Source organism: Rhinopithecus bieti, unplaced genomic scaffold, assembly GCF_001698545.2.
Source record: "Rhinopithecus bieti isolate Rb0 unplaced genomic scaffold, ASM169854v2 scaffold_13351, whole genome shotgun sequence".
NCBI classification, from domain to species: Eukaryota; Metazoa; Chordata; class Mammalia; order Primates; family Cercopithecidae; genus Rhinopithecus; species Rhinopithecus bieti.
Genome location: NW_016807514.1, coordinates 1,569,802 through 1,590,911, shown reverse-complemented (window position 1 = coordinate 1,590,911; position 21,110 = coordinate 1,569,802).

Below are 21,110 nucleotides of genomic sequence, written 5' to 3'. Positions count from 1 at the left end.
AAACCATCAAAAAAAAAAAAAAAAAAAAAAGAAAAGAAAAGAAAATTACCCAGGAAAGCAGGCCAATGAGAAGGCTTTTGAATTTTTACTTTATTTTATATATTTATTTTTGAGACAGGGTCTCATTCTGTTGCTCAGGCTGGAGTGCAGTGGTGTGTGCAGAGGCTTACTGCAGCCTTGACCTTTGTGGGCTCAAGCGATTCTCCTGCCTCAGCCTCCCAAGTAGCTGGGACTACAGGCGTGCACCACCACACTCAGCTAATGTTTGTGTTTTTTGCAGAGACAGGGTTCACCATGTTGCCCAGGTGGCTCTCAAACTCCCGGGCTCAAGCGATCCACCCGCCTCAGCCCCCGAAGTGCTGGGATTGCAGATGTAAGCCACTGCGCCTGGCTCCTCCCCTTATTTTTAAAGTCAGGAAGTCAAAATAGAGGGCTCTTTAAAATCACAAAGAAAAAAGAAAAATACCCATTTTACTGATTTACTGGCTGAATCATTTTCCTCTGGAATCTTTTTTTTTTTTTTTGGACAGTGTCTTGCTCTTGTCACCCAGGCTGGAGTGCAGTGGCTCAATCTCGGCTCACTGCAACTTCTGCCTCCTGGGTTCAAGCAATTCCCCTGCCTCAGCCTCCCAAGTAGCTGGGACTACAGGTATGTATCACCACGTCTGCCTAATTTTTTTGCATTTTAGTAAAGACGGGGTTTCACCATGTTGGCCAGGATGGTCTCGATCTCCTGACCTCATGATCCGCCTGCCTCGGCCTTCCAAAGTGTTGGGATTACAGGTGTGAGCCCCCGTGCCCGGCCTCCTCTGGAATCTTTACTGAGCCCTGCCATGGTGGGGACTGTTGTCAGCACTGGGTATGAGACCTTCTGGGAGCCCTCAGCTGGGCAGGAGCCTGGGGGGTCAGAAAGGATCAAGGTTTGGAATCGAGTGCCGCAGCTGGTGCCTGGGTGGGAAGCCCACCTCGCTGGACAGGTCGGGACAGTGTTTCCCAGACTGCAGATGAGAGGGAGCCAGCCCTGTAATGGGGTGGGGAGAAGTGTTCCAGACAGAGGAACAGCACCTGCAGGCACCTCGAGAGCTTAGACATGCAGGGATGCTGCCCAAACCTAGACTCTGAAATGGCCAGCGAGGCTGCAGAGAAGGGTCAAGCCTGAGTCAAGAGAAACTCACAGTGAGACGTTGAGCCTGGAGGCTGCTTTTCATTAAATTGGCAGTGAACAAATAATGTCACACAGATATTACCAGGGTGCCGGGGAGCGGGGAGTTCTGAAGATGGCAGGTGGGGTGAACATGGTGCAATCTCCCCTGCAGCTGGTGAGCAGCAGGGATCGAAAGCTACCTGGCGTCCTCACTCTGGACCGAGCACCTCTACTGCCAGGAATGTTTGTTCTGAGAAATCCTCAACGATGTGCACCGCAACTCAAGGGTGCTCCCTGCAGCATTGGAAACTGCGGCCAATCACCGTGTCACCTTGTTTAAGTGAATGGCAGTATTTTTTATCAGGTGATATTATGAAATGTTCATCCTATTTTCAGAATGTATTAAGTGAACAAGTAGGTTATGGGTTCAATAAGATCCCAGGGTTTTTTTTTGTTTGTTTGTTTGTTTGTTTTTTTTTGTGCATTTTCTCCTAGGACCATAGGCTGGGAGGATAAATAGCAGCACCCCAGCAGTGGGTATGGCTTGGTGGTAAAATTATGGGAAATTTGGATTTTCCTCTGGTTTCTTTCAGTGTTATTCTGGTGATTAAGAAAAAAAAAATCGCTGGGCATGGTAGCTCATTCCGGTAATCCCAGCACTTTGGAAGGCCGAGGTGGGTGGATCACTTGAGGTCAGGAGTTTGAGACCAGCCTGGGCAACATGGCAAAACGCTGTCTCTACTAAAAATATGAAAATTAGCTGGGCATGCTGACTCGCGCCTGTAATGCCAGCTACTTGAGAGGCTGAGGCAGGAATATCCCTCGAGCCAGGGAGGTGGAGGCTCCGGTGAGCTGAGATCGTGCCACTGCACTCCAGCCTGGGTGACAGAGTGAGACCTTGTCTCAAAAAAAAAAAAAAAAAAAAAAAAAAAAAAAAAAAAAAAAAAAAAATCAGTAAGGATACACATTTAGAAGTATGTTTGTTCTCAGGCCCGCTTCATCTCTTCCCAATGATTATTTAATCCCTGCCCTCCAACACCAACTCAAGACCTCTCAAGTTCATTTCCCATGTGGTCGCTGGCCTCATCTTTTTAACGCACAGTGTGAAAATGGCCCACGCCACAAACACTGCCGCTCACTTCCCGCTGCCCTCAGGGGCACCCCTGCTCTGCAGAACCTGGTATTCAGTGCCCGTCACTACCCTACCTCCTTTTCAGCTGTTTTCTGGCAGGTTCTCTATGATCTAGTCCTCAACCTCAGCCCTCCTAAAGACCTGTTGCTCTTTTATGCACCGCCATGTTTGTCCATTCTGCTTATTTCTGGAATGTTAAGCTTCATATCTTTCTTCTTGGGAACACCTACTCATCCTTCAAAACCCTTTTCAAATTCCCCCACTGTAAGAATATCCTTTCTGGTTTAAGCCCTAGGGCTCTCAGGATGTAGTCCCAAATTCTTTGCATGATTCGCCCTGTCCTCATCTCTCACCCTCCTATCCCTTGCTCATCAGCCCCCATCCAGCTCTGTTCTGTACGCTGAACTTCTCTGACAGGTGCCCAGCGCACCATGCCTCCCGTACAGGCTGTTCCTCCCTGCCTTGAGTCCTCCTCTCTCCCTACCCCATGGACTCCCCAGGCACCTCCTTGCCTGCCTAACTCCTACCCTTAAGTTTTAGCCTAAGGATCCTGCCCCTGGGAAGCCTCCCCTGAATTCCCGCTTGGCCTAGGGGTCTCTCGCCTGGTTCCTGCAACCACCCCCATCCTGCTGTGTTCACCATGTGGGACCACAGCTTTCTGTTGACTTGTCTGTTTCTCCACCAGAGTCCAGGTGAGCTCTGAGGGCCACAGCTGTCCTTGGATGGGGATGTAGAGGATGAGGATGAGGAAGACTGGCTTGCATGGCCCAGGCTCCCTCTGAATCCCTGAAGGCATTTGTACTGGCCCCCTGTCTCTCTCCACTGAGGCACTGATGATTTTCTCTCCACTGATGATTCTCTCTCCTGCTGGACAGTGCTTTCTCACAGTCAGGGACCCACCTGATTTGACTTCACCCAAGAAATGAGACGGAAAGTCCACACCCAGCTTGATACCAGTTCAGGCACCAGGGTGCCTGCTACCAGAAGCTCCCAGTTCACAAAAGGCTGCAGGGATGGTGCCCACAGCAAGGCTGCACACCCCGGCTTCCTAGCCAGGCACAGGAGGGGACAAGGTGCAGAGGGAAGGAGTGGCGCTGAGTCTCCAGGCTGCAGTGTGGATGCAGCAGCCACAGCCCTGGGGGCAGGGGTTTCGGTGAGTGCAGCCTGCCCTCCGCCATGCCTGTCTGGCCTGAAAGTGCACCTGGAGCTGGGACTGATCCAGAGCTCCTCATTTGCAAAAGGACTTTTTTTCCCAGCAGGACCTGGAGACTCAGGGATGGCATGATGCCCTTGGAAGCCGTGAATATGCACCTTGGAAAATCTGGAAGGTCCGGGAAGATCCCGGCTGAGCCCTCTGCCAGTGTTTGCTGGGGAAGGAGCCTGGTTTGCAGTCTGATGGCCCCAGCTGCTGCTGGTCTCGCTCTGTGGCCTTGGGCAAAATGACCATCATCTCCAACCTCAGCATCATCTTCCGTGGAGGGCAATGAGCATCGTCTCCAACCTCAGCATCATCTTCCGTGGAGGGCAATGACCCAAACGTGACTCTCTCTGTGTTGTTCTCTCTCAACTTTCTTATTGATTTATTATTTATTTTTTTTGAGATGGAGTCTCACTCTGTCACCCAGGCTGGAGTGCAGTAGCACTATCTCGGCTCACTGCAGCCTGTGTCTCCTGGGTTCAAGCGATCCTCCTGCCTCAGCCTCCCGAATAGCTGGGACTACAGGCGTGTGCCATCACACCCAGCTAATTTTTTTTGTTTTTTGTATTTTTAGTAGAGGTGGGGTTTCACCTTGTTAGCCAGGATGGTCTCGATCTCCTGACCTCAAGATCCACCCACCTTGGCCTCCCGAAGTGCTGGGATCACAGGCGTGAGCCACCATGCCCAACTTCTCTCTCAACTTTCAACACCACTCCAATCCCAGCCCGAGGAAAGGCAGGGCTGACAAGTGCGGCAGGACCGTGTGCTCAGCAGGCTTTCCGCTCACCCCGGGAGTGCATGATGCTGCCTTGCTCACTTGAACCATTCAAAGATGAAGCCAGTTGGAAGTAATTGTTTAGATTAAACTCCATTACCCTTAATAAATAATTAACCTGTCAGATGTACGGCACTTACCAAGGAGCCTGCTCTTCTGCTCAGAATGAATGTGCTTGGAACCGAGGTTTACCATGCAGTTCCAGGCAGCTTCCCCACACCACCAATGACATTCAGACAGACGAGGCTTCCTGGAGGCGGGATGTGTGCTTGTGGGTGGAGCTGACCTCATCTGGCTGTTGTTTCTGAGCAGGTTCGAAGTGGCAGAAGGGAGAGGCTTCCCTGGTGGTGGCCAAAAGACCTTTGCCAGGAGCAGGGAGTCCCTTCCCCCTCATCACACAGGCTGCAGGAGCTCTTGGCTCAGCTGCCAGATCTCTGTGGCTCAGAGGGTAGAGCGTAGAGGTGAAGGACTCAGCACCCCCCAGCCCACCCTCTCCATGCCCGATGAGCTCTCTGTGCTCTTATAACTCAGTAATGCTGGACAGCTGCCCAGACACACGCAGATACTGAAGCTGGCCCGTGGGCTTCCTTAGCAGAGGTGGGATTTGGCTTGTAGGTGACCTATGCCGGGAGTCTGTCCTGAGAGTGAGGTGAGCTGTCCAGAGTCATAGTGCCCACCATGGCCTTGATGGCAGGTGGCCTCCCACCTAGTGCCACTGCTGGCCTGCTGCCTGCCTCACCAAGCCCAGGTCATCACCAGTGACTAGGCCTGGTGACTGGGATGGTTCGGGGAGGGAAGTGGCACCGTATGTATGAGGCAAAGAGCAAAGGTTCGGTGAGAAAGTGGAGGCTGACCCGAACCTCTCCCCAACCCATGGAGGTAGCGTCTCAGGAATGGCTGCTGGCAATTGCCGGGCCCTTGGCCAGGCCAGAGAAGCCAGCTGGCTGGACCCCAGCTTCTGTGGGTAACTTCCTCAGAGCCAGGGGAAATTGTTCCAGGTCCTGACCCAGAGCTTGGTGGAGCCGGTGGTCAGCCCTGCCCCCTCTCTCTCTCCCTGTCCCCCACTGTGTACAAACAACACCCATGACAGGTGTGGTCTGCACGTCTGTGTACCCCCAAAACTCATAGGTTGAAATCCTAACCCTCAGGATGATGGGATTAGGAGGCGGGGACTTTGGGGAGTGATGAGGCTGTAGGGACGGAGCCTCATGAATGGAATGAATGCCCTTGTAAGAGGAATCCCTAGAGGGCTGCCTGGCCCCTTCCACCAGTGAGGACACAGTGAGAAGGCGCCATCTGCAAGTCAGGATGGGAGTGACATGGTTTGGCTCTGTGTCCCCACTCAAATCTCGTCTCAAATTGTCATCCCCATGTGTTGAGGAAGGTGCCTGGTGGAAGGTGATTGGATCATGGGGGTGGTTCCCCCATGCTTTCTCATGATAGTGAGTTCTCAGGAGATCTGATTGTTTAAAAGTGTAGCACTTCCCGATTTGCTGTCTCTCTCCTGCCACCATATAAGACATGCCTTGCTTCCCCTTCACCTTCCATCATGATTGTAAGTTTCCTGAGGCCTCCCTAGCCATGTAGAACTGTGAGTCAATTAAACTTCTTTCCTTTATAAATTCCCCTATCTTTACAGCAGTGTGAGAATGGACTAATACAGGGGCCCCTCACTAGGAGCTGAATCTGCCAGCACCTTGGTCTTGGACTTCCAGCCTCCAGACTGTGAGAAATAAATGTCCATTGTTTAAGAGCCTCCCCGTCCGTGGTATTCCCCCATAGCAGCTTGAATGGACTGAAAGGGCAGGAGTGGTGGGGGCTCATTTTACCTCTGAGGGTCAGGACAGGCCAACATTGTCCCATGGCCCTGCCAGGCAGGACATCTCTCTTCCCTGCATCCGGACCCACAGGCCTGTCAGCCCTAGTGCACGTGTTGGGGGCACAGAGATCTCTTCAGGAGGGGACACCCCATGTTCCCAGGAAAGCAGAAGGAGGCACCTGCATCTTGCTAGGCAAGTATCCTGCTCAGGGATTTGCTTGTCAGAAACACTTCAGGTTAGTACCTGTCAGTGCTTTAGGGGCTGATGGTGATTTGCGTATGTAGATGAGACAGTGCCATACTAAGTAATTTCACATACATCACTTCATTTGAATTTCACGACTCCTTGGCATGAGAACAACAATGATTATTTAGAAATTAGAGTATTTAATAACAGCAGCAATGAGATGACAATGACAGTGACGGTGATGATGTGTGTCATGATGAACTGTGTGGAAGCCCTGTGCCAGGGGCACTCTTGTCCGCACCTTGGAGGCGAATGACTGAAGTCAAGAGAGGAGAGGGCCTGCCCAGGATCTCAGGGCCCAGGGCTGCCGTCCCACTGTCTTCATGGTGCAGGGACAGCCCTCATCGGTCCTCACCATGATGAGCAGGCTGTAAAGATAGGGCACCCCTGGACCTTGACAGCCCAGCCCTGCAGGGGCCGCCCTCACTGGCTCCCCTCCTACCAGGACAGGTGCACTGGGCAGGGAGGTGCTCACTCCTACCTTCCACCAGCAGAAACAAAGCAGCAGGCGAATGATCTGTGGCCCGCTCTGCGTAAATTAGGTGCATACCGTAGCTGCCTGGGCTTCTATGCTGCAGCATTCGCAAGGCAATTAGCTTGAAAATTGAATTGATGTGCATTGATTTTTTAAATAAAGTTATTGTAATATATTCACTCGTTAGAATCTGAAGCTGAAAATAGACATTGTGTTTCTGATGACAGGCCCGTCCTTATAAATCACTGGGGACGGTAGAAACAAGTCCTCATTGCACATCATCATTTCCTATTAGAACCAACATGCCCATCTCAGGCGATTTTTCATCTCCTGTGTGAGGGCTGGACACATTCCAGTCCCCTCGAGGCTCTTCTGAAGAAGACGAGGCTGTGGGTGATTGGCCTGGGAGGTAGGGCCTGGAGATGGGGAAGTTGTTGGCGGTCGCAGCCAGTCCCTCCTGGCTCCTGGGGCCAAGCTGTTGGGTTCTACACCCTGGGTGGGGTCAGAGCACAGTCAAGATGGGAGGGGGGAAAGGTGATGTTCTGAGGCCCCATGGATTGGGGACACCCAGACATGTGTCTCGATCCCAGAACCACAGATACTGGAAAGATCAGAGAGCTCCCAAACTAGCTAGACGCTGTAGCCTGGAGGGCCTCGGCAGCCTCGCATGAGGGCATCGCTGGGCCGGCTGTTGCAGTGTCCGCTCCGCTCTGCCTTCAGGCAATCCTGCTGGGTGGAAATGCCTTCCGCATATGGAGCCACAGTTTGGGTGTCCCTTTCTGCTTTTCAGTGGGGACATGGGGAAGCCAAAGATTCTTCTAGAATCACCCACTTGGTGCCAAGCCCACATGGTGTCCTCCTGCTCCAGCCTGTTTTGTAGCGCCCTGGGGGTTTCTGCGGAAGCGCGGCCTTCTCTGGCAAGTCCGAGGCTCCAGGCAGGTGACTGTTCTGTCCTGGGGTGGAACCGCCACCGCCTTCCTGGACAGTGGAGGGACTCGCCGAGAAGGTGTGGCTCTGAATCTGGGGGCACCCAGCCAGTTCCTGTGTGTCACGCCCACGCAGCAGTTGGGCCTGACTGACCTCTCTGAGGGAACATGGGGGCCGGTGGGGAGGAAAGTTCTGGACTAAGGAACCCCACACTCACCAGGGTCCTACCCCCGAAGCTTCAGAGATTTGGTGCTGCAGAACAGAGCACAAAGCCGGTCGGTGAGTGCTCTTCTGTGGAGAGATACTCCAAGGTCATCAGGCATCCCCACGTGGTGGTTGTCCCCAACTAAGAACCCATTTGACAGGGGTGTGGCCTGGCTCAGTTTCCCCAGATGCAGCACTAGTGGTGAAGTTTTGCCAAACAAAATTTGTTAAACTTCACTTTCAGGGTGTACTGGGGGTGAGCGTGGAGGGAGGAGGGGAAGAGCAGGTTGTGGTCCTCTGTGTCTGTGCCACCTTGGCTCATTGCTCCCCAGCACTGACAGCCCCTAACCCCATTGTCGGATCTGCCCAGGGCTTCTGAGCCGGGAGGGGCCCCTCACCTTCACGTTGGGACTCATGCCGCCCACCTGCTGACCCCTTCTTGGCCTCCAGGCCCCTCCCACATGTGGTCGTGGGTGGTGAGGAGGGGTCCCTGGCTGCAGTCGTGGTTCGGGGCCTCTCTCCCCCGGATGGTACTGTTCTGGGGCAGTCACCACCCACTCTGGTTAGAGGCTGGTAGGAAGAAGGGCTGGGGGGGCTGAGGGGAGGCTGGCCCTGTCTTTTTGCCTCAGAGCTGGGCGGCAACTCCCACATGAGTGTTCTGGGGAAATGCTGGTCCCTTGCAGAGAAGCACTCATCACTCAGGGCTGGTTTCTGGACCCAGCGGCCCTGGGGAGGGGCCAGGGGCCTGGTGATGGAGCCAAGCAGCTCCTGGAGACCTCAAAATGTCCCTGGGGAAGCGTCAAGTGGGCCGGGAGCTCAGGTGGTCTTGGTCTAGGATGGAGACCTGCGTCGCAGCTGTGTGGATGTGGGGTTCAGGGTGCCCCACCCTTCTAAACCTCTCAGGTTCAAGTGCATCGTCAGGCATGGGGTAACAGCTCCGAGGCTGAGCAGCTGCCCTCACCAAATCTCCCTCCCCGTGCTTTGAGACGATAGCAATGTCCCAGGAGAGTCCCCATCCTCTGCACCAGGGCTGTCCATGTCCAGGGAGCCTGGGGGCGCGGGCCAGGGTCTGCTAACGGGGCCACCAAAGCCCTACCCTTGTCAAGACCCCAACCCTGGTGGAACATGACACGCGCTAACACCCAGGCAGCCCATGCTACCTCCCGCTCAGCTCTGGAGCCTCTCACGTCACAGACTTGGCAGTTGAGAACAAGATGAAAATAAAAGCCAGCCGCTTGCCGGATAGAGAAGGGAAGGGTGAAATCAGAGATGGGGATGGGCGCTCCAGCACCCTCAGACCACTGCCGGGCCCTGCAAGCCATCTCTTCCTCTCTTTCCTGTTTCCTTTTCAGATCAAAGCCCTTCCTGGGAGAGAGAATCAGCTGAAGAAGAAAGTTTAAAAAGGAAAGGGGGAGGTGGGAGAGGGGTGGAGGCTGTGGTAAGCACCTTCCGAGCACGGCGAAGCGGGAGAGGGTGTCCTTAAGAAGCGGCCAGAGGTGGGGCTGCCACGGGGCAGGCTTCACTCTCTCTCTCCTTCCCGGTCACCATGCCCTCTCGCAGGCCTGTGGGTCACAGTGATGTTCAGAACAGAAAGACCTGTTGAGCCTCCTGGCTGGTACAGACAAAAGGTTGAAGGAAGATGGAACTCTCGAACCTGACACTGCGGCCGACTGACCCAAGAAGGAGCTAAGTTTTCCAGGAAAAAGGAGGCGAGATGGGCAGGGTCAGAGTGAGTCCAGTTAAGGAACCCAAAGGGGGCTCTGGGCTTGGCCTGCAGCAGGATTGGCCATAAGTGCAAGCAGGCGTGGGGGGCATCGGGGCAGACCCCAAAGTTGCTGGTGATCACGACACTCCCATTTGTTTCCATGAACACCTTTGGACTTGCTGGGAGAGTCCCAGGGAGAGTCAAACTCCCAGTGCTCTGGGACACAAGCCCTCCTGAAGCGACACCTGAACCTAAACTCTGGGTCTGGACCGAGGTCAGGGAAGCAGCTGGGCCCAGCAGGCGACATCTTCCAGCCTTTGGGACGTGCAGACTTTTGCCAGCATATTGGACTTTGTGTGCTTTCCCACGGTGGTGAGTGGAATCATGGGCGCCAAAGATGCCAGGACCTGCGCATACGTGGCCGTCCACAGCAGAGGGGCTGAGCAGATGTGTGGAAGGACCCTGAGATGGGAGAGCGTGCTGGATCACCCGGTGGGCCTGGTGCAATCCCAGAGCCCTTAAAGGCAGAGAACCCTTCCCAGCGTGGTCAGCAGAGGAGGCACGGTGGGGGACAGAGCTTAGACGTGAACGTTGCAGGTGGAGGAGAGGCCCCCAGCTGAGGAACACAGGGGGCCTCTGGAAGCTGGAAGAGGCGGGGACATGGATTATCCTCCGGGACCTCCGGAAGAAACACAGCCCTGCAGACCCTTTGACTTCAGCCTTTAAGACTCTTCTCAAACTTCTGCCCTCCCTGACCGTAGGATAGTAAATGTGTGTTGTTTGAAACCACTACATTTGTGATAATTTCCTACAGCAGCCACTGGGAACAAGTGCTCCTACCTTCGCTGATTCATTCTCTCACCCGCTTATCCACTCACACACCTGGACCCGCGGCCTGTGCCCTGCTTCGTGCTGTGAGCACTCCGCACCGCAGGACCCAGCTGGCACTCAGACGGGAGGCTGGGACATGAAAGGAGCGAGCAAGGCATCTCCAGGGCTGGGCCCGGAGCCTTGTCCTGGGTCAGATGAGGGCCTTGCCGGCACTTCCTGCGCCAGCCCTGCCCCCAGGAGCTGTCTCTGTCTCCCCTGTATGGCCCGGCCTCTTGCCACCTGCCGCTGTCTCAGAGAATAGGCTGGGTGCTTTCTGGAGGCCATAATGACACTTGTGGTGCAGGAGCAGCTTTCCAGTGTTGGTGCATCACACTGGGTGTGCACACACGCCTTGAGGAACCCCTCATTAGCGGTGACAACCACAAAAACAAGGTGGAGGGGGCACTGTGCAGTCATCGTCCTCTTAGCCCTCACAGGGCCCCACGAATTAGAGGTTGTGCTGCCCCCGCCGCCAGGGTGACACGGAGAAGCAAACCCTGCATTGGCTCTGGGAATGTTGAGGCGGAGGCTCAGGCTGGAGGCTGGCACCTGTGTTTTCGTTACAGCAAAATCAGTATCCAGAGGTGGGAACTAGGGTTGGAGGGATGGGTCGGGGCACAGCGGGCCATCCTGAGCTCCCTGACCCAGCACGGAAGCTGACTAGGAAGAGAACCTGGGCACAAGCACCAGCTCAACGTCAGACCCCACCCGAGTTGGTTTCCACAGTCGGCCACTGCTGCTGAGGGCAGGCCTGAGTGACCGGTGGTGGCAGAGACAGCGGAACACAAGGAAACGCTGGACGGAGAGGTCCTGAGACCCTGGTTCTGGGGGGCGGTGCCTCTGAGGTGCCTTCCTGGAGTAGTTCAGGCTGAGAGAGGCCGACCTCTCTCTGTCTCTGTCCATCTCTTTCCCACCATCTGTCCCTCTCTCTCTCTGTTTCTCTCTCTGTCTCTGTCCCTCTGTCTCCGTCCATCTCTTTCTCCTCATTTGTCCTCACCCCTGCCCCCTACCCACTGTCTCTCCTCCTCCCTCTTTCCATCTCCGCCCATGGTGTGGACCAGCGTGGGTGGAGCAGCAGGCTTCTCCATACTCAGCATACGCTCTGCCCGCAGCAGCCGCTGGACACAGCCTTTGGGGCTCTGGTGGCGGAAGTCCGTGGCTTTGCTTTCTTTCTGACTTTTTGCCCCCGCAGTTGTTCCTGTGGAGAGTGGAGACCGACCCACCGGGGACTTCAACTTGGCAGAGGCCCCACCACACAGCGCCTTCCGGAAAGCCCACGGAAGTGGCAAGTTGGGATGTTTCCTGGTGTCCTGGGGACGTGTGTGGTGAGGGCCGTCCTCCTCTCTCCTGGCCTCACACCTGGGCGTCTTGGTCCCAATGCTCATTTTGTGACCTTTGTGAACCTCGCTGTGGCTTGGTGCCTGGTGGGGAAAGCTGGGCCCACCCCAGACGTTTCTGTGAAACCTGAACGAGACTTGAACGCAGGTGGCGGCTCGGCAAGGGCCTGGCCCACAGTGGCGGCGCCTCCAACGATGGCCCTGACTCTGGTCACTCGCTGTGGCCGCTCGGGCAGTCGCTCAGCTGATCCTTCATTCCGCCAGGCAGAGCTGGGCTCGGATCTGGGCTTGCCTCCCCGGGCAGCCTCGGCCTCTGGCCTTCTTGTGGCCCATCTATGGTCAGCTGTGGCAGGGCCCATGTTCAGCCCGTGGAGGAGGAAAGGACTTGGCTGTGGCTGTGCTTCAGGACCTGCTCCTGCAGCCCCGTGCCCTGCTGAGCCCCTCGTTTGTCCCCAGAGGGCTCGGCCCCCCCCTGCACACACCCAGGACTGGCCACTGGGCCAGCTGCTGTCACCAGAGTCTTCCCTGGTTGTTGAGGACGAACGACCACCAGAACCCCTTGCATTTGGCAGCACTTTCACGTTCTCAAAGCCACGCCAGAATGGCCCTCCAAGACGCTGAGCAGGCATCATTATTGTGCCCATTCATCAGATGGAAAAACAGAGGTCCACGGCAGTCCGGAGTCACACAAACAGTGACTGCAGGCAGGGCCAGCCCGGGTCTCCCCACGTCTAGACCAGGGATCCCTAAGGAGGAGTGAAGAAGGCATGAGGGGGAGGGGTCAGTGGTGGTCCCTGACTTGGGAAGGTGCCCCTAGGTCAGGCTGGGCTGGACCTCCTGCCCATAGCCCCAGAAAGCCACCCTCAGGGCCTGGTATTCCCCCAGGGACAACCGGGTCAGTGACAGTTCTCTGGCTGAAGTGAAGAAACCAACCTTAGCTGAGGAAATGAAGAAAGGGGAGGGAGCAGAATTTACCACTGGGACAACGTGAGGAGCCTTGGGGTGGAAGAGGCCGGAAGATCAGGCCCCAGAAAGAAAGGGGCCCAGAACTGTGTGTGCTGAGGCAGCAGCCTCCCCAGGGGCTCCAGCTTGAGGTGTCCTCTGCAGGAACCCAAAATCCTGGGCAGGAGTCAGGCTGGCCGGGTCCCCACTCCTCGATAACCTGGGTGCAGGTGTGCAGTTGGCAGAAATGGAGGGGTCGGTTCCTCAAGAGGAGGGTGGGGGGATCACTGCCTGAGGGGGGACTTGGGTGCTGCTCAGAGAAAACAGGCACAGACCCAGTAATTTTGGGCACATGCACACTCAGCTAGTCACTCGCTCACTCACACTCACACACTCACTCACGTTCACTTAATCACTCACTCACACTCAGTCACTCATTCACTCATACACTCACTCACGCATTCACTCACTCACACTCATTCACTCATACACTCATGCATTCACTCACTCACTCACACTCAGTCACTCATACATTCACTCATATTCACACTCACACACGCATTCACTCACACACTTGCTCACTCACACTTATTCACACACACGCACTTGCTCAGTCACTCATTCATTCACTTATACTCACACACGCTCACTCACTCACTTGCTCACTCACATTCAGTCATTCACTCACACTCGCTCAGTCACTTATTCACTCACAGTCACTCATTCACATACACACACTCATTCACTCACACGCTCACTCAGACTCAGTCACTCACATATTCACTCACTCACACACTTGCTCACTCACTTATTCACTCGTTCACTCACACAGTCACGCAGTTATTCACTCATTCATTCACTCACTCATACTCAGTCACTCACACATTTGTTCACTCACTTATTCACTCATTCTCTCACTCACACACTCAGTCACACAGTCACTCACTCATTCACTCACTCATTCAATTGTTCATTCATTTGTTCACCAAACTCCTGCTGGTGGCCAGGATCAGAGGGGCACGTTGTCCAGGTAGTATCAAACTGGCACAGGTGGGGGTGCTGGGAGGCCAGGGAAGGGAGTAAGGGACGGTCACTTGGGGACACCTCTTTCTGAGGTGAAAATGTTGGCACCTGAGGAGCCCAAGGGACCCGGAGCCTCGTGTTCAGTGCCTCCCCTTGAGTGAGTTTGTGTGACAACAGGTGGTGAGGGCAGGTCTGGGGTCCTCATGGTGGCAAGGACCCAGGGATTCAGGGAGGGAACTCATTTTGCCCTGGATGATATCTATGCATCAGTCACAGGAGCCTGGGGCACTGCCCACCGAGCCCATGGCATCCCAGCACCCCGTCCCAGCACAGGGGCTACCAGGCCAGGAAACACTAGAATCCCGTACATAGCAAAGAAAATGTAGAAAGACCCCAAGCAAGTTTCCTGGCCCTGAGAATGTTCAGTTACAAACTGTGTTACGGGCACAGGGAGACGGAGGCAAATGCCCTTTCTGAACCCTGGAAGAAACCGAGGATCTGGAACAGGGCGAGAAGCCCAGAGCCGGCCTGGATGTGCTGCCTCCCACCTTGAACGTCGAGCGTCTGCCAGCGCTTCCGACTGAGGGCTTGGCTAGGTCATCGGGACCGCAGGGTCTCCCTGGCAGGGAGAGGCTGAGACAAGGCACTTCTTGGTAGGGCCAGGGAAGATGCTTGACTTTCACTTGCTGAAAAGAGGAGCCTCTGTTGACACTTTGGTGTGTAATCCAAGCTCGGTGTGCCCTTCCCATGTGCCAGGGGCTGAGAATGTTACAAACTCATTGCAGAAAAGAATGTGCCCAGATTCCACTCATCTTATGAGAAGTGTCCCTGTTCTTGACACGCCGTGTAAGGACATGCTTTTAAATGAAAACAAGGCTTTCAGCAAAAAACCAATTTGTTTAAAACAACCTGTGGAGTTATGAGAGAGGTGCTTTTGACTAATGAGCACAAACTTTTTGCCAGCAGAAGTGCTCAATTATGGATGAGCTAATTACATGGACACGTCGTGTTTGGATTGCAGAGATGTCTCTGCTTCTCCTCCTAAGACGAGGCTCCGGTCCGCTAGTGATGGTGGTTAGTGAAACCTTGGTCTCATGTTATTTTGCTAGGCATAAATAATCACTTAATTTTGTGGCTCAATCTCCATCAATCACATGGGTATGCCTTAGGGGTTTTCTATCGGTGCAGGATGTAGGAACCCAGGAAGGATCCCTAGGCCGGTGCAACACCTGGTGGTGATGGGGCTCAGCCTGGAAGTGTGGTCTCCGGGTGTAGTGAGAGCTCCTCTTGGGAGCAGGCTGTGCTGGCAGAAGCTCCTTCCTTCCCATCTGCAGGGTGGTTCTCCCTGAGCTCTGCAGAGGCGCCCTGTGGACACCAGCTGAGAAGAGCAAACCAGCAGATGCATTTTTAGGATGGAGAAGGTTGAGTTCTTAGAGTCCTTGAGCTTTTGTGCAGAGGCGGGGCTTCCTCAGACCCTGTCTCTTGAAGGTGGTAGAAGTTCAGAGTGTTGTTTTTTAAAAATTTTACTTGAGGGCTTGGTCATTGAATTATACTTCCAGGAGTATCTTTTCTTTCCTTTATTCCCCAGAAAAAGCAAACTAATTGTCTTCCTTTCTTTGCTTACACGGTAACAATAGCAACTAATTAAGCGGTGTGTTGATGATGTCTGGGCATTGTGCTATTTTACGTATATAGTCTACATTGATCCTTAGTACATTCATCTTGGGTGATAAGCACATGGGCAAATTCAGGCCGAGAGGAGCTAAATTATTTGTTCAGTCTTCCAAAGCTACCGAGCATCGGAGCCCACGGTGGGATCTGACTGTTGAACTTCAAAGCCCACGCTCATAAGCACTTCATCGTACCACCTGCAGAGCAACTGGCCACCTACTAGCTGACCACGTGCAAAACTAAGGTCCTCCTTTTCCCCTCAAGCAACCTATACTCTGGGCAAGAGGCTTCATGAATCCCAGCCACTGTAACACATCCTGCGTTGAAAGGGTAATTACATCTCCAAGGTGTTACCTGTAGCTTGATTCTACAAGGTAAACATTTCTTTGTTGTTGTACCTATTTTTCCCTCAGAAGATTCTAGTTTCCTTTGTTTTTTCTTGCGGGGTCTATCATTAGCGTACCCTTAAATTCCTCTAGCCTCTCTGTAATAGTAACAAGTCTCTGAAATTTCATTAAAAAACAACAACAACAAGCAACTCCCTCTGGGAATTCTTTTACAAGCTCCAAATGAAGAAATTGCATCCCAGGATGGCTTGCCCATTAACATCTGAGGGTAGCCTTCATCTCTCCCTTGAGTCGGAGCCACCAGTTTTGTACCTCTTTTTTTTGTGGTGGGTGGGGAGGAACTACATCCTTAAGTAATTTTCTTTTTTATTAATACATGTTTAATTTTAATAGTTTTAGATTTACAGAAAAGTTAGGAAGACAGTAAGGTGTCAACTTGAAATAATCAAAAGGATCATAATCCAGTTTTAAAGAGTTTATTTAAGCAAAAAGCTGGGAATAGCCATCCCGGAGACACAGACGCTGGAGAAATGGGGTCAGTGTTCTGAAATTAAAAGTTAAGGTATTGCTGTTATAGGTAGAAGGCAAAGAAATTTAACAGGATTACAATATTTCCTATGCAAATTGGGTTTATGAGCTACAATAATTTAGTGAGTTGCAGTTTGTTCCCTTCTAACAGTTTGTTTTCTTGTTTTCTTTATATCTGATTTTCATTAACTTTCCAATTTAAAAGAGCGCATTTAGCATTTCATCTTAAGACAATGTGGTAGCCATGAATTCTGGGTGTGAGAAAGGTAGGAAAAGCTAATCTGTCATGAAGATCAGCAGTGGGCAAAGGAAGCCTTAGTTATTTGCAACATTTTGCGAAACAATGTAGGCGAGGAAGAAGTCTAATCTAGAATCGGAGAGAGCAGGGTTACAGCTGCCTCAGTTACAGCTGCCTGTCACATGACTCGGGCCCCATAATTACATTCCTTTGAGGCTCAAAATAATTTTGAGTTCCAACAACTTAGATTTCGAATTACTTATTTTCACAATGGGGAGTTCATATCTACACTATACCCGTTCCTTTTATTAGTAACATTAATATGGCACATGTGTCACACTTGATAAACCAATATCAGTAGGTCATTTTTAACCGAAGTGTGTACATTTTCCCCCAGATTTCCTTAGTTTTTACCTCATGCCTCAGGATCGATTTCTATCCCAGGATCCCTTCCAGAATCCTGTATTACATTTCATCATCATGTCTCCCTGGGCTCCTCCTGGAACTGTGACACTTTCTCAGACTTTTCTGGATTTTGATGACCTTGATAGTTGTTTGGCATACTGGCCAGATATTTTGTAGAATTTCCATCAATGAGGGTTTTTTTTTTAATGCTTTTCTCATGATTAGACTGGCGCTATGTATTTTTGGAAGGAATACTGACTGCAGGGGTGAAGTGCCCTTCTCATTGCATTGCATCCAGGGTACCTGTTCTCAACATGCGTCATTACTCCTGAAGTTGACCTTGATCACCTGGCAGAGGAGTGTGTGCCAGGTGTCACCACTGGGAAGGAAGGGGCTCTGTGGTGCCAATAATCTGGCATTATTCATTCATTTATTCATGATTTCATCTATATAGTTGTCTATATTGTGCTTTCAGTTGGCTTTTCTGGAAACTGCTCCATTTGGCAGTGTTCACTGGGCCAGGGACAACCTGAAGGCAGCATGACATTAATTTGACTTTTTCTGGCTCTTTGGTGACCTTTGACTGACCAAGACTGGTTAATTCAGCCTTATCTTCTTTGATTGACATTTGATTCCTTCTGTACCATTTCTTCCGGTTGCCATCAAAAAAAAAATATTGGCCTCTCAGCATGACTAATGTTAGGATGCAGTCGTGTCAAGGCGGAATTCTGCACAGGAAGCGTTGCTCTTGCATATTGCAGGGCATTAAGTGATTTTATTCCACCTGGCATTAATCTCACACTGAACGCTGATGTTCCAACCATCTGGCTGCCATGAGGACAATCAGCTGAGCCAGCAAACACCGTCATTGCAGGGAGGCCAGGAACAGTGGCAGGGCCTGTCCCCAGCTGCTCCTGCTCCCGAGCCACATGCAGGACTCTCCTCACCAGCCCCTCCCTCGGGCCCTCCACGCAAGGCCCTCCCTCGGGCATTGCGGCAAGGCCCCTTTGCTTCCAGTGTGTGCTTTCCAGGCTGGACAAATGAACCTGTTCCCTGCAAAGACCCTGGGGGCTGGGCGTCCCCTTGGGAGAGGGAGACCATATGGGGAAGTCAGTGTGTTTCCAGAAATATGATCTTGTTGGAATTTTCCCTACTTGAGAACACAGATGGGTTTCTTCTTGGTGCTGATCTAATTGATACTATTAGTAGCTAATGCTGCCTGAGCCCTAGAGGTGCCTGGCACTTTCCACGGCTAGCTCACCGTATCCTCCTCACAGTCTTATAGGGTAGGAACTAGTTCTTGGCCCCATTTCTAGGGGAGAGACTGAGGCTCAGAGAGGAAGGAGCAGCTGCTGTCTGGGGAGTCTGCGTGAGGGAAGAACTGCTGCTCCACTCTGAGAGCCAGGAAGCACCTGCTGGGTGGTAGCTCTGGCCTCCTCCCATCCCGGCTATCTGTGGGGCTGTGCTGGTCCTTGCCTTTGGGAAACATGGGATCTGGGATTTAGGTGGGACTCGCACGTCCTGTTGGTGTGTTTCCAGGAGTGCATTGGTTGGAGGTGGGCATCTACTTTTGTGGGAAGTTGCAGCCAGGCGAGTAGGAAGGCAGGATCGGGCCGTGGGGCTGCCTGAGACTGGCATGAGGTTCCCTTCAGAGCAGGCCATTTCCATGAGTCTGACTCTCTGTCGTGGAAAATAGCTGCTCTGGAGAAACGTGACAGTGTTGGTGCACTCACCTTGCGGGGCTTCCACGTGATTTAAACAGTCCCACTGACTCCAATGAGTCAATGAAAGCCCCACCTCTCCATCGAAGGAGAGAGAAATCCTAATGGATTTGTTCTCAAAGTGAGTAATGTTGTTAACATAGGGAAGTGTCAAAGTAATAAACACTTGAAGAAATGTTGTGCTCTAGCCCGTCACTTCGGAGGCTGAAAACTAATTAGGACCCTCAGGGCAGCAGAGGCATGCAGTGTGGTGATCTCCCGCAGGGCCTTGGTCCAGACGCACCCGGCGTTGTGCTGACCTAGGCAAGGGCGGCAGACCACAGCCAGTGATGGCTCCACAAAGTGCAGGGAACTAGGAGGAGCAGAAGAAACTTCTCCAAGACTTATCAACTCAGAGCATGGCAGGATGGAGCAGGGTCCCTGCCACCCTTCCTGGTGAGAGAGCAGGTCTCCCTGCCCTGCTCTGGAAGGAACAGTGCCACAGTTCCTGAGGCTCAAACCACGGGATGACTTTTCAGTGTCTCACACCAGATTCTTATGTCAGCTGCTTCATAGATTACTCTCAGGACAGGGGAGACAGTGGGAAGACAAGGAGAAAGAAACAGAAGGAGAGCCAGAGAGAGAGGAGGAGCAGGAAGAGAAGCAGAAGACAAAGATAAGATGAAGAGGAGAAAGGAGGGAAGAAAGAAAAGGAAGGAGAAGGAGGACAAAGAAAAGGGCATAGAAGGGGGCAGGTTCAGGAGATGGAGGAGGACGAGATAGTAGGAGGGGACAGACAGGGAGAAACAGGGACGGTGGGGGGCTCTGTTATACACTGCTGCCTCGTAGACTCACAGGCTTGGAGCAGCCTGGCTTTTTGTTACAAGACTTAGAAAGCCTTCCTGGCTTTTGAGTGGCCTGATTTGCAGCTCTGATTTTTTTTTTTTTTTTTTTTTTTTGAGACGGAGTCTCGCTGTCACCCAGGCTGGAGTGCAGTGGCCGGATCTCAGCTCACTGCAAGCTCCACCTCCCGGGTTCACGCCATTCTCCTGCCTCAGCCTCCCGAGTAGCTGGGACTACAGGCGCCCGCCACCGCGCCTAATTTTTTGTATTTTTAGTAGAGATGGAGTTTCACCGTGTTAGCCAGGATGGTCTCGATCTCCTGACCTCGTGATCTGCCCGCCTCGGCCTCCCAAAGTGCTGGGATTACAGGTATGAGCCACGGCGCCTGGCCCTGAAGCTCTGATTTTATGGTCACCCCTCACTGAAACCAGTGGGGGAAGGCTGGTCATGCCAGTCCTCCTGTGAGCGCTGAGGGAAGGGGGATTCCCTTTCTCTGGCTATGGCAGGTCCTGCGAATACTCTGACCCCTCTCACTATTCTCAGCCCCACCCAGCACCTCTGTTTGCACCCACCTGGTAGGTACCAGCTCACTTGGGTCCAAAGCCCATGAGATTGCATTTTCCCTACACCAATGTTTTCATGGCCACTGCTCCCAGCAAAAGGAGGCTGGCAATAAAAATAATTTATTGGGGGACTGTTGATAAAGCCCTGCTTATTGCAAACAGTAAATTAAAAGTGAGCACTTCCACCTTTATTTCCCACCCAGGGAACAATAACCACTCACAGTGAACTCGAAGGAGAGGGAGAACGAGATATGGAACAATCGTTCAACTTCTCCCGTCTTACCAGCAACCTCATAAAATTAAGGAATAATTTTCAAAGAGATAAGGGCTTTAGGGACATGAAAATCAAAACAACCAAATTGTTCCTGCCCGGAGGAGGTACATGCGGGATGGGAAGGGATTTCTTTTCCCATTTTTAATTTACAAGAACCTTGTAAACTACAAATTAAAGGAGCAATAGCAATTCAAAAGGCTTGATTCATTAAGCCTTTATTTACCCTTAATGCCTCCAAAGAAAAATAATTTGCTTTCTGAACATGAGTTATGGGCTCAGAGCTGACATTTTCCCACACAAATCCCCAGGCTCCCTTCAGGGTGAAGCTACTGTGTGCTGAGCAAAGGTGGTGCCTTATAGACAATCAGGGCCCCTCTGGGTCCTTGCTCTCGAGTGCGTGGAGGTACCTGGGAGCCCTGTATGAGCTGCCTTGAGTGGGGGGATCACAGCTCCCGGGCCAGGTCAGCTCCCAGGTCTGGAGACAGGAATGTCTGAGAGGGCTACTTGGGTCTCCTGCTGGTAAATCCTAGGATGGTTTCAAATTCACATCCCTTCTCCAACCAGCCTGATGTGATTCGCTATCAGCACTCATAAAAGCACATAGTAGGGGCCTGACAAATAGATTTCTAAATGAATGAAAGGAGAAACGAATGAATGAAGGGACTTGCCACTCCATCACCCATTTCTACGGGGCTTTTGGGAAGCGTGGGGCGTTTCCATCAATACCTGGAGTCATCGAGCCT